We start from the raw sequence: 13,643 nt of genomic DNA, 5'->3' as shown, positions 1-13,643 counted from the left end.
CTTCTATGTATGTGTATGTAAATAACATTATGGCTTTTTTTTCTTTCTACATTTTCTTGAAATGTTTTGGTATCAACATACCTTAATATATCAATACTTTTTTGGTTTGAGTATCTTTTCCTAATATTGAATGTTTTTGTTGGATATATTAGTTCTTGGAAACACAGGTTGTCACCTAGTGTCTAAAGATTAAGACAATGACTGCCTGCTAAATGCAGAGCCTGTAAATCAAAAATATCAGCTGGGCATTTGCAACATTGCTGAAAAGAAACACTAATTATCTATTGTATTTCTGGATCCAGTAATACAACTTTCACATACTAAATAAACAGGGTTTTGTTAAAACGAGGGCTAAATATGTTTTAGAAAAGTATGCTCAAAATTATCAAGCTAGTATATTTACTAAGTTTTCCTTTGCTCTGAATCAAAGTCTGAGTGTATGGTTTATAACAGTTAATTGACTACACTGGGGAGAACTTGTGCTAGATGTGATTATTATCTATCTTTTTTAGAAGAAGCTACTATACTACTATGAAACCTATTTTTTAAAATTATTTTTACATCCATTGCATATCATTTTTTACTGCTAAACATATATTACATTTCACAATTAGAGCATCATGGTCACTCTAATCTACACCAATTTTCAACTTGTTTTGCCTTCAAATAATTTTTAATTGCATTCTTATATTCCACTAAGTTTTTATTTCCTATTGTCACTAATCTTTATTGGTATGGTCTTTCTCCTTTGACTATCAATTCTCTGAGAACTGGAAGATGTCTGTAATTGAAATCTTAGTCCAGAAATTAAGTTAGATAGTTAATGTTTATTTAGGGGTTTTGTTGTGCTGCTCGATATGCTAAGCACTTTACAAAGTTTGCTTCATTTGATCCAGTCAACATTGTAATTTGTATAAAATAAGTATTTCTATCTTAGAGATGAAAAGATAAACAGAATTTAAGTTATACAATTTTTAAAAAGATGAGGAAAGTATCACAATTTATAGAGCCAGAATTCGAACCCAGAAACCCTAACTCCAGACCTACAGTCTTAACTACAATGCTAGGCTATGCTAGCCTACCTCTCTAATGGAAGGTAAATGGTATGGTATTCCAAATGCTATAGAAAATAATAAATGAATGCTTCCCAGTTGTCCTCTATGAATTGCTCCACTTGTATTCAGGCCTCTCTTTTATCTATCAGCACTTCTCATTCTCTCATCAGCAAAGACCTGCATCCCTCTGGAAATGTGGAGAGTTGGTATCTGACACCAACAAATTCACACCCTTGCTTTGCCTTCTCCTGACAACTCTATTCATCAGCACTTCTGTCTGCTTCAGAATCACAATTCTCATAAGGCCTGCTTTTGAAAGCAAGTCTCAAAATTTCTGTTCTTCTCTGAGTCTGTCAATCCCTCACATTCACACAATACCTCCTTTTGCATGACAGAGATGCCTAAGTTCATTATTCACAGGCTGCTACTGAGTAAGATTTCATCCTTTACCTTCTCAACTAAAGCAGTTCTTCTTTACCTTTGTCATCTTGCAACCACTCTCTGAGACAGATGAGGCACCCAGCATGTTCTATTTCCATAACATTTACATATTATTAATAGAAACACAGGCCAGTATCTCAAGGATGACATTGAAGAAAAAGTTTGTTCACATTTTATAACATAACTCTCTATGAAGATGATCTTGCCAGTGTTCCCTTAAAAGAAGTTCCTTTTTCTCAAGTGAGACAAGTAGGTTTTACGTATCATTTTTGGAAGATTCTTATACTCTATTAATTAATTTTTTTTAAATGTTAGTCTGACTGGCACCATGGAGTGACATCAATTTTGTAAGATTCAATCAAGAGTCATTAGAGCTATAATAAAATGTCATGTCTCTAGACACTATTTATTATAGTATAAAAAGGAATCAACCACAACTTTAATAATATTTCTCAGACTGTGTCTCTTTGTCTAAAAGAAGCTCGTTTTCCATGTCTAGACAATCAGAGCTCGTTTCCACCTTCTCTAATCTTCTTATTGACCAGGGTAGTCCTTAAAGAGAACCAAAAAAGACTCCCTGCATCTCTCAGATGGTATGCAGTTTATTGTGGTGTATTATGTTGGTCTATGATTATCTCTCTATTTTTCTCCTACTTTGACTTCAAAAGTTTCCCTTCTCTCTCTTACTGTGATTGCATTCACTTTGAGACCTCCAGCGTCTTCTTTGGCTTGACCTCAGACAAATTACTCAAAATAGCCTCCTACAGTCCTCTGATCTGAATTTCTGGCCTTATTCTTCAGTCTTTATTATAGACCAAACAATAGTTAATTTTGATTTTTGGCAAAAGCAATGAAATTAAACTTTGGTTATTACTTTCGCAGAATATATATTTTCCTCCTACATAAAAACAAACATACATCAACTCAAATAAAAATGACAAGAAATTGAAATCATACATAGAGATGAATTAATAAGAATTGGGGTGACTTTTAAAGTGATCAGAATTATTAAATTTGCTATAAAAATTGAACAGGAAGTTCTCAAGTTAAAAAATGTATTCTGATTATTTTCCAGGTTAGTTGCTTGGAATTTTAAAAACACTTATATAACAAGTAAATTCAGAGAAATAGTCTTGGTGAATGGAGACTTTAAAAGTAGAGTCAGAGCAGGTGTTATCAAGAAGATGGAGGATATAGTGATAAGAAGAGAGTTGAGCTACCTAATAGAGACCTTGCAAGACCAAAAGGGACAATGGCCTAGAGTAGTGGGCAGTGGTTCACAAAGTGAGTTACTTGCATGAGCATCACTGTGTTTGTTAAGTGCACATTCCCAGAACCCACCTTTGATCTATTGTGTCAGAGTGTGGAATCTACAATGCAGATTCCTGCAATGCAGAATCCTCTAAGAGTGGAACCCAGGAATCTGCATTGCAGAACATTTCCTTCCACTCCAGGTGACTGTGCAATGAAATTAAAAAAAAACTTCATAGCTATCAATGCATAGATAATCAATACAGAACCCTATGAAAACTAAAATAAAAGTTGCAAACCAAGGCTCTTTACTTTTGTACATTAAGAATTCTTCTATCCAATTGCTTGCTTTGACTCAGTGTGCTTTGTTTTCTTTTGGCAGCTGAGTTGATGGGCCAAGATCTTTATTTTATATCTGGTTTATGTGTTGCTACTGTCAGAGGAAAGGCTAATTTGAGACTCACTGGAAATGTCTGCTTCTATCTGGGTCATAAAAGTTAGGCATGACCTTTAACTGCTTCATATTTTCTTAAAAATATGTCAGTATCATGTATATGTGTACGTGAGCAATGGGTTTATATATTGCCTTTCAGGCTAGATATACTACTGCATGTATTTTCTCTACCTAAAATTAAGTACAAAAGTGAACCTTTAAAAATAAAATTTATTTCTTATATTCATACATATACATATAGACATTAAAAAATGGCATCTCTCCCCGCCACCTACCCCAGAATTAAGAGAAAAAAATCAAGAAAAAGATAATAGTCAAGTGAACAAAAGGAGAGAAAATAAATTTCTGGGAATGTACTGTTGCCAACTCAATGTTCTCAGCCAGTAATTGAGCATCACGATTATTATTAGAATAGAAACACTTCAGGCAAGGCCTGAAGTCGGCGATCAGCTGCTAAGAGGAGCAGTAGTGATCACCATTGCCAGAATAACAGTAATAAAAGAAGAAAACATCACCACCTGAACTTTTCAATGAGTGAAGCCTGTATAGAATATTTAGATCATGTCTTGCTTTTAAAATTTTACACTTGCTTGAGATTGCAGATAAATATGTACTTACAAAATTACTGTATGTTTTATGGAGAACTGTTTAGTCAGAAATCTCCCTAGATTTAATGTAAATAGAGTAAAACCTGTTTAATTTTCTTTTAAATTTACCTCTTGAGAAAGTACAGAAAAGAGAGTCAAGTGAAGACTATGTCAGTGCAACATATATTGTTGTAAACCTTTGTCCCTTGTTACTGTCTACTGCTTCCATGTACTATAAACCTTTGATGTCCATTTCTTGTATCTGCAGGATCCATCCCTCTTATGACCCAGGATATTCCCAAATTATATTGAAAAAAACAAAAACAAAAACAAAAACAAAAACAAAAACAGAAGCACTGAGCTGAGCATAAAAAAAGAAAGTCTGATCTCAGTAGATTTCCTTCTAGTACACAGCGTTCTGTTTCTTGCTTCGCAATCAAAGAGTCATGTATTATTATACCAAGTAGCTCAGATTCCGATGGGGCCAATACCCTCAAAACTAGACACGATTTCATTATTCTTAACTAAAAATACAGTGAGCTACTCCAGGAATAGAATTATTAATATAACGTTCCTGTCATTCACTGAAATATTGAATGAGGAAAAAGCCTTTTTAATTATACTATAAATAAACATTTAACATTTTAGAGCTTTAAATGATGCAGTAGGGAGACATTTCTGTAGATTAAAACATGTTTTTACTGATGATTGGACCAGAATTTTGTAAGGTTTCCAGGAAATGCCATACTTATAGAAAAATAAAATATAATTGGATAAATTAACTGATGAAAAACAAACCAAACTAATAGAAGTAAAAGTTGAGAAATAATTTATTTTTATTGCCTCCATTACAGAGGGGCCAAAATTTTGTTCAAATTATATAATTTATGTTTCTTTTATATTATGACAAATGAAAGAATACAAACAAACAAAAAAAAAACCCAACCTTCCCCAATGATTGCCTCGTTTGAGATGGAAATGAGCTTTAAGTGAATAATAGCAAATAGTGACAATAGTTAATCTCTTAGACTGTTCTTTTCCCTGGAATATTTTATTTCTTTAGATAGATAACACAATTGCACTTAATGAAAAAGTAAATATACTCATGATTTATTACTTTTATCACACTTATTATTTTTATCAGATCATGCAAATTATGAGAATTGCCATAATCGTCCAAATTTGCTAACTTTAGAGAAGATTAATACTTGATAATACAGTTTTGATAATGATCAACCACTGAAAATAAAGTTAGATTAAAGGAAATCAATTTTCAGCAGGTTTAATCAATGGTTTATAAAGATATTTCTAAGAATGGAAATTAAATTGAACTAATGGTGGTACTGTTTTCTTAAGGTTTTGTGTGTGTGTGTGTGTGTGTGTGTATTTTAAATGTTTTAACTACCTAAGAACTCTATTTTTTCATGTTTGCACATATGTGCAAATGCAGTATAGGTCTGAGATGGTTTTGTATCATAGTTTTTTATTTAACTATTAAAAGTTATTCTTAAATTACCTGAAGCTAGTAGTTGTAAATAAGGAATGAGGACATTTGTCAATGTCTAGTGATATTTTTGGTTGTCTCAACTATATGGGGAGGGAGGGTTACTGGCACATAGTGAGTAGAGACAAAGGAGGTTGCTAGATATCCTACAATACACAGGACAGGCCCCAGTGATAAAGAGTTATCTGGCCCAAAACATCAACTATACCAAGCTTCAGAAACCCTGCCCTAAACTTTTAACTTTGATTCTGATCTCCAGTAATTCTTAGTTCAGAAAAAAGCATTTTTCAATGGAACATTGAATGTTGCTTCCAGGTAATATCTCTCTTCCTCATACTGCTAAAGGAGTAATGCATTTATACTGGTCAATGTGAATCCAAAATAAATACGAGCAAATCATCATTTCAAGATAAAGTGACTAAGATGAAACTTCAATAGCTCTAAGTATTTTATGCCTTTTTTTCTTTCTGTGACAATGAACATCATATTTATACTTTCTTTTTGCTTGGTGTGAAGATAGAATTCTAATGAACCATCAAATATCATAATAAGGAAGTGAGAACAAACACCTGGCTCAAAGGTCCACTGCCTGCTCATACAAGGTTTTCAATTCACTCAGGTAGTCTCTATGAAACAAATGAGCTGTAGATAAATGCTTTTTCTGGCAGTGTACCTATAACTTAAAAAATCTTTTACCAAGAAACAGTACATTAATAAATAATATCAATAATAATAATAATACACATAATAATAATGTCAAACAAATAAACAATAACAATAAAATCCTCTGACTATTCTGTTGGCTAAAAAGGCAGAATACATTTCAAAGTATACAAGTAATACATTTCACTACTAAATTATTCAATCACATAAATCCAGAAAACAAAAAATGAAATATAGAGGACTCTTTCAACTAGTTATCATTCTTTAACACTAGGACATGTAAATGTTACACAGCATGTAAATGTCCAAATGCCAAAAAATGATAACTAGTTGAAAGATCAGCCTTTTAATATGTACCAAGACCAAGTCTTTGGCTACAACATACCTATGTATGTATACTTTCTTTTAAAAAAATTATTTCAGGTGAAGGATGTGTTGAAAGATATTTTACTCTTTTAACTACTTCCACTTGGCCTTTGGAGTAAAGTGGTGTTAGCCTAACCATATTAAATTTAAAAGCTTAGATGAAAAGGCTGAATTTTGAACTCTTAAGAGTTAATAGGCCTTCTTTCATTGTAAATCTTAAATAAAAATTCATAAGAAGAAAGATGCCAAGGCATATTTACCTCTCTAGATACAGTTGTAAAATATTTAGGGAAAATTTCACTAAACCAATGATTATAGATTTTATATTTTAGTTCATTTATATTCAGCCATATTTCAAAAAATATATATTGTATATGCCACATTATGGCTAGCAGAAAAGGACATAAAATATCAAAGAAAAAATAAATTTAAATTTTTAACAAAATCAGCCAAGAACATAGGAAAAAGGAAATATGAATAATAAGATAGAAACAGGAGTAAAATGCACACAATATACAGTCCTAGAGACTTCAGAGATGGGCCACATAATTGATTCTTGTACATTTAAAAATATTTTTTTAAAGTCTGTTGAAGAGAGAGAGAGAGAGAGAGAGAGAGTGAGAGGGAGAGCAAGTTGCTTTTTTGGGGGGATTCAGAAATTACATTCGATTCAATTAGACTAATATCTATGGATAGTATCTCTCCTTGTACAACAAACACTTATACAAGTCACTGGAAATTTTGGAAATGCTCACTTAGATCTCAATAAATGACTACAAAATATGAGCTCAGTATGTCCCATATCGATCTAAGATTTTAGTCTCTCATTTTAGTAGCACAATTGCTTCTATCTTTTCATTGCCTTGTCTAAAAAAATAAAAATCCCATTATAACCCAATAATTTCCTTTATCTTTTCTATGCCACGTCCTTCAATGAGTGCCCACACCCAGGTATGTAATCCTAGCACAGATCTCTTTTCCCAGGTCCAGATCCATATATCCAACTGCCTATTTAGCATCTTCTCTTATATGACCACAGATTCCTCCTTTGTTATTTTTGACATCACTCTCTGCCTCATTTTACAATTTATATACCAGATATAATGCCAGCTTTCCATCTTCACTTCTACACAGGTCCAAGACATTATAATAGGAACTACTGCAATGTCTTCCCAGTGGGTCCTTATACAGTCACTTCAAATTCCTCTACTCTGTGAAAGCAAATCTGATCATATTAACTCTTCATAAAACCTTAAATAATGTATCTTTGCTATTCAGAATAAAAGCAAAACTCTTCAATATGACCTAGAAGTCTTAGCTTGTGATGGAAACAGAATTCAGTCCAATTTCAAACCACTGTCCTCTGTTCCCTGTATGCCAGTTACAGTGGCCTTTCACTTGCATTCTCCCTCCTCTGCCCTACCACAGGTCTTTCGCACATGCTGTTTTTCTCCACATGGTACTTCTATTATCTCTTCACCTAGTACACACCCATTCATCCTTCCAATTTCATCACAAATGCCATTTCTTTGGAAAAATTTTCTCAGAATCTTTGACTAGGTTGGATTTATCCAGGAGAAACACCTAGAGCTCCATGTTTCTCTCCTTCCTAGCTGCTTCATATTGTTGCAATTTTAAGTTTGTTTGTGGAATTATCTAGTTAGTGTTTTTATTCCTTACAAGAATATCAAAGAGGACAGGGAGCATGTCTGTTTTTGTTCCTTACTAGACCCTCAGGTCTTACAGCAGTATTTAGAACCTACTGCATGTCCAATAAATGTCTGTCAAATAAGTAAATGGGCATTGCAATAATTATTAAATTAAGAATGATAAAAATTAACTAGTTGAGATGTTGGTTCTAATTTCTGAAGCAGGGATATGAGTTAGGAAGACATATAATTCTGACAATGGTATGAAGAACCAATGCTTGAAAATTATTAAAAGAAAAACATCATGACCTGAGATCAATACCAAACTCTCACTTATGGAACTCTCACTGTACCATTCAAACACACTATTTATTTTATTATTCCAATTGCTCTATGAGACATATGGTATTATTCCCATTTTAAATATGAGAAATTGAGCTTAAAAAGGTTAAGTTTCTAAGGTATTGTGAAATGTAAATAGTAGACTTAGAATTTGAAGCCAGGTTGTAGAAATGTTAAAGTCAATGACTTTAACTCCTATGCTTATATAATATTAATGACACCTAAATTCAGGTGACTGGTTGGGGGACGACAACATGAATTTTTTTTTAATGTCAATAATTTTCAGTCATTCAATCATTTTGAAGGAACACCCTCCATATTAGAGCCTTCTTCTATCCTCCATGTAAATACATGAGTAATACTTTGAAATTTTTTAAAATCACACTATTGACTATAAGAAGTGGTTATTCAATGAAAGTCAGTTACTCAAATGGCCAAAAGATTTCATTACAAAAAAGCTTACTGACAGTAATGCAAAGACATTATAACAAGGATCTCATGTGGAAGATAGTCTTTCTCTTAAAGATTTTTTTTCTTTTTTTTTTTAAATCAAGGCTATAAAAATTTTATAGGAAAACACTAAAGAATGTTAAACATGTAAATTCTAAAAAGAATGACAAAGCATGCGTGTACCCTACGTAAAGATAGCTATTATAAATGGCTTGGAAATGGTGGGTGCTGGAAAATATTTAATTACAGAATTACATTTTAGACTAAATGCTATTTCTGAAAGCAACTTCTGGTTTAAAATGGCATAAATGAAAAAAAAAAAACTATGCAATATCGAGTTGCATTTGGCTTGCAGAGTATCAACCATGGAGTAAGTGTGACCTTCCTAAAAACTGAGTGTTAGATCATGTTCACTTTTTTTAAAAAAAGGAATAACTCTTGCTGAATTTAGTGAAATTGCTAGTTTTAGAAAAAAACCTACTGGGCAGCAATTTTTTTTTGCATAGATTCTTTTATTTGAGGAAGTATACCAACTTCCTGTTTATCTTAATAACCATGCTTAAAGCGTAAAAATGATATACTTTTCTGAGAAAAACACCTGCAGAATATGAAAAGGTTATAACTGGTCTGAAGGTAGCCTCTTCTGTATGTCTCTAGTTGTAGGACTTCTGTTCAGTTAGAATTCAGGCGACTACCAATTATGGTTGTTCTGTAAGTTAGTTGGAATTCTGATGTGGTTGTGAGAGGAGGCAAACACGGTATCTACCTACTCTACCATCTTGACTGGAACTTCCTCCCATTTTTTTTTTTTAATTCAATACCAGTGTTGCACTTGGCAAATTTTCACATTAATGACATCATGTCACTAAACTGCATAAATATTCCGCTGACTCTGACCTATCTGCCAATGACCTTCCTATGTTGATAGAAATAGGACTTGCATGTATGTGACCCTTCCCCCTGAAAGAAAAGCAATTTTCTGGTTCACATCCTAGCTTTATGTCCACCTTTAAACAATACAAAGGCACTTAAGGTCTAATTTATTCAGAACTGAAAGAATGTCACACAAAAAGTTCTACTTTTCTTGTACAATAAAAGCATGAAAGCTGCAGATTTCTAAGCAATAACAGAAAATACTGCAATACTCTCAGCCATTAGAGTTAACATTGAGTGCATAAGTTCTTTTGCAGAAATTGGCAGGTTTCAGCAACTTTTCTGAAATCTCACACAATTTTATTATTGACAATCCGATAAAAGCTTTAAATTTGGGGCAGAGAGGAAGAAATGTATCAATGATCAAGCATCGGACATAACTCACTAAAGGAAGGCCCCGAGGCTCTAAAATAAATTAAAAACTAAGGAGCAGTTTATACTTGGGAAGAATAACAAAATATAATTAGAACATGAAACAAAGGTCTCACTGTCATGATGGTAAAAGGCAAGCAGAATCCCAGAGGTTAAAGAGCAGTATCTTGACTGCATAATCAGTATAGAGAGAAGGTTAGAACTGTCACCAGGTCTGTCTTGGATAAATTGCTGAATGTCGCTGAGCTTCCGCATCTTCATCTTTAGTAAATCGTTTGGATCAGTGTTCTCTAATACCTAGTCTGGATTTAAAACACCAGGATTCCTAAATTGTCTGTAGGAATACTTCCTGCAAAGGAAGCCAGAACTGGATTCTAAGTCTCTAAGTTCTAATTCACTACAAGCATTGATATTTCCCATAACATTGCATGTTGCAAATATATAGATGGCAAACAATTCTTAAAAATCCTTAGCATTATGGATTTTTCTTGGTATCACAGTAGAAACAGACCAAGGGCATTCTATTTATTGAATGTATTATACTAATGAGACTTCTAATAATTAAAAAGTGCATGTTAATTATGCCGTGGAGTTGAAAACAGTGTATTAGTCACAAAGTGAAACATAACTTTACCTTCAAATATTTCCTCTGCACCCACCTATTAAAAATCCTTGGTTGAGCCATGTGGAATTTTTGATATTCATCTTCTTTTGACCTAAACAAACCAACAATTATATATAGCATAACCTGCACTAATTTGTATATATGTCTGCCTGTGTGTGTGTATACACTAAAAATGTTAAAGTCAATAATCAATATGGTTACCTGCATTAATAGAAGCCTTACTAAATGAAGTAAGTTTTTATGGACTACTTACTCTATTTCATTGGTCTTTCTCTACTGCATAATAACACAGTTTTAATCAACATTTATTTATATGATCATTTTCATAAGTGCACACAGCAGGAGGGAATTTTAACATGGTCTTCATTATTTAACAGTGAGATATCAAAAGTTAAAGTTTCTTGTCCATTGGGGCATAATTTGAAGATGGGCTAAAGTCTTCTCAGGCTTAACAATTTGTTAGTATGTACACAGAGAAATAGGTGTAGAGATTCTGGCATATGTCTTTTATCATCATTAGATATAGTGGAATTTGGTTACTTTTATTGTCACTTCAAATCCTGAAAAAATGTCCATATTTAAAAATCATTTGGCAGTGCAAACATAGTTTTCTATATATGCTGATTTCTCTAAGTTCCTCAGACTTTACCATATCACTTTTTACCCATACATTTGATGCATGATTCTTTGTTTATTTCTCAGGTAAAGTTTTGGGGTTTCGTTTGTTTGTATTTATCTCTAAGTAGCTTGTAAAACCGTGCCATCTATCTTCTCCCTGTACTTTTATTAGGCATTCAGTAATCATATGTTTCTGGGGAAACTTGACCTTTGCTCAGTTCTAGGGGCATGAATCTTGATTAACTAAGACATTCCTGGTGACATCCTACTAATCACATTAGCCTGTGATTGGTTTAGAAAAGTATCAACAAGATTGAAGGGAAACTGCTGCAGAACTTGTGGGAAAAGCACACACACACAGACCCAGTCTATATTAGGATATGGTTATATGCAGGTGTGATGCATGAAGCTGTTGCACCCATCTTGTGATCAGAACTGGACATGCCAAAGGACAGAAGCCAATATGCTAAAGATAGCAAAGTGAAGATAGCTAGATTCAAAAGACTCTAGAGCTTTGGTTATATGACATAATAAACTTGTATATTTTTCCTTGAAGAGAAAAATATCCTGATACAGATAAAACTAAATCTTAATATTTCCTGTTGATCTTACTTTCCAAGACTAGCAAAGTGTAGTACATATGATGCAAAGTATACAGTAAGCACTCTGGAAATGATCACTGAGTATATAAATGAGAACAAAATTGACTTTTTTTAAGGCAATTTCTCTATGATGAAGCTAAATTTTTACTAAATTAGTGTAACAGATTCATGATACTTCCAAAGAAATTATGCACATACAGAGTATCAATTTAATGAAAATTACAGATATCTTTGTGTTCATGTGAATGTGTGTATCTGTTTATAGTTATATAAAATAGTCAATAAGATAGTTAATGCTGAATTTTCTTAAATGAATTATTCCCCAGTATTTCATTCTTGGAAGAATTAAAGTAGCTTACAAATTTCCCCACTTTTTACATATGTTCCAATATTTGGTGTAGGAGGCTTAGAAGAGTGAGAGAGAAAAAAGAGGAGAAAAAAATGGAATAAAAATTCATTTTGGAATCATAAATTGATTACCAAGAAGAGTGATTTTAAGCGATTCACTTTTGGAGAAACTGTCATAATCAATAACTTCCCACAGCGTGGTTCATGAACCTTATTTTTAGTTGAACTAGTAACATAGGAAACAATTAGACATCATCACCAACCTTTTCATGCATTAATGCCAGAGCAAATTAACTCCTACCACTAAAAATACTCCTCTCTGTCAAAATCTGCGAAGGATATGACTTAATGCACTTAGGGCATAATTGTATCTCCCTGCCTGCATAAAACTGACACAAAAATCAATATTAATTAAAAAAGATCAAAACTGTCTTCATTATCTTATTTAGCAGTCTCTCCAAAATGGGGTTACCATTTATGACAGAGACACAATAGAGTCTGGACTTATCCAAGTGTCTAAGAACTTGTTTCCCTAAAGACAGAGTTATTTATAGTGCAACCTCTGATGTCTAACTATAAGTTTCATCCTCTCTAAGGCACTGTCATACTTAAAAATTTTCTGCTCAATACATCTGTCTTTTCTATTTTCTCCCCTGCTTTGTCCCATCTCAAATCTGAGAAAAAAATTAAAATGTTTCTCAGCAGTCTGGAATTGTTGTGCCTTCCTAAAGAAAATATAAAACATATTTGACATCTATTTTATCTTAAAAATTCATATATTTTTAATGTCATTATGCTATTATACATTTATTTTAATGTAAAGGTAACGATGCATCGTATTTGTCTGGTAGCTTTGCAAATGTGCCTTAGTTTGTGAAGTCTCATGATACCTCTTTTTCTTTCCACTCTTTCTCTGTTTTCTTCATGCTATCTTCCACAGTACACTCTCAGTGAAAAAAAAAATGCTAGCAATCCCAGAAAATGTGAAGTTATTTACTTTGGAATGCTAATCATGTTAAGCACACTGACCATCAGGAAGAGGAAACACAGGGTTGGAGTTTCCTCTGTCCTTTCCTGGTCCTGGTCCTGGTTATGCCTTGAGACCATCTCTGAGACCTGGGACACTAAGTGATGTGATATTTTTATCAACGTCAAAGCTCATTCAAATGACTCTAGTTTTAACAAGCTGGTATTCACAAGCAAATAAATATCATGAACCAGATATATAACCACAAAGAAAAAAGAAGAAATATAAATGATCTATAAATATTGATCAATCAATTTTAAGTATAAGTAATTTTATCACTTTTCTGGTCTTACTTTAACAACTTTTACTCAAGGTGTAGGAAAATAAAATATAGTTTAAATCTTTTGCTAAATGTT

General features: G+C 32.9%; 1 protein-coding gene across 13 annotated transcripts in view; it reads right to left on the bottom strand.

Annotated features, from left to right (window-relative positions):
• NRXN1 (neurexin 1) overlaps window positions 1–13,643 on the bottom strand; it is a 1,007,449-nt gene that overhangs the window by 724,433 nt on the left and 269,373 nt on the right. The window lies entirely within an intron of this gene.

Source organism: Pteropus medius, unplaced genomic scaffold (genome assembly GCF_902729225.1).
Source record: "Pteropus medius unplaced genomic scaffold, Ma_sr-lr_union100, whole genome shotgun sequence".
Classification (NCBI taxonomy): Eukaryota; Metazoa; Chordata; class Mammalia; order Chiroptera; family Pteropodidae; genus Pteropus; species Pteropus medius.
This window is presented reverse-complemented; position numbering and strand designations above follow the sequence as displayed.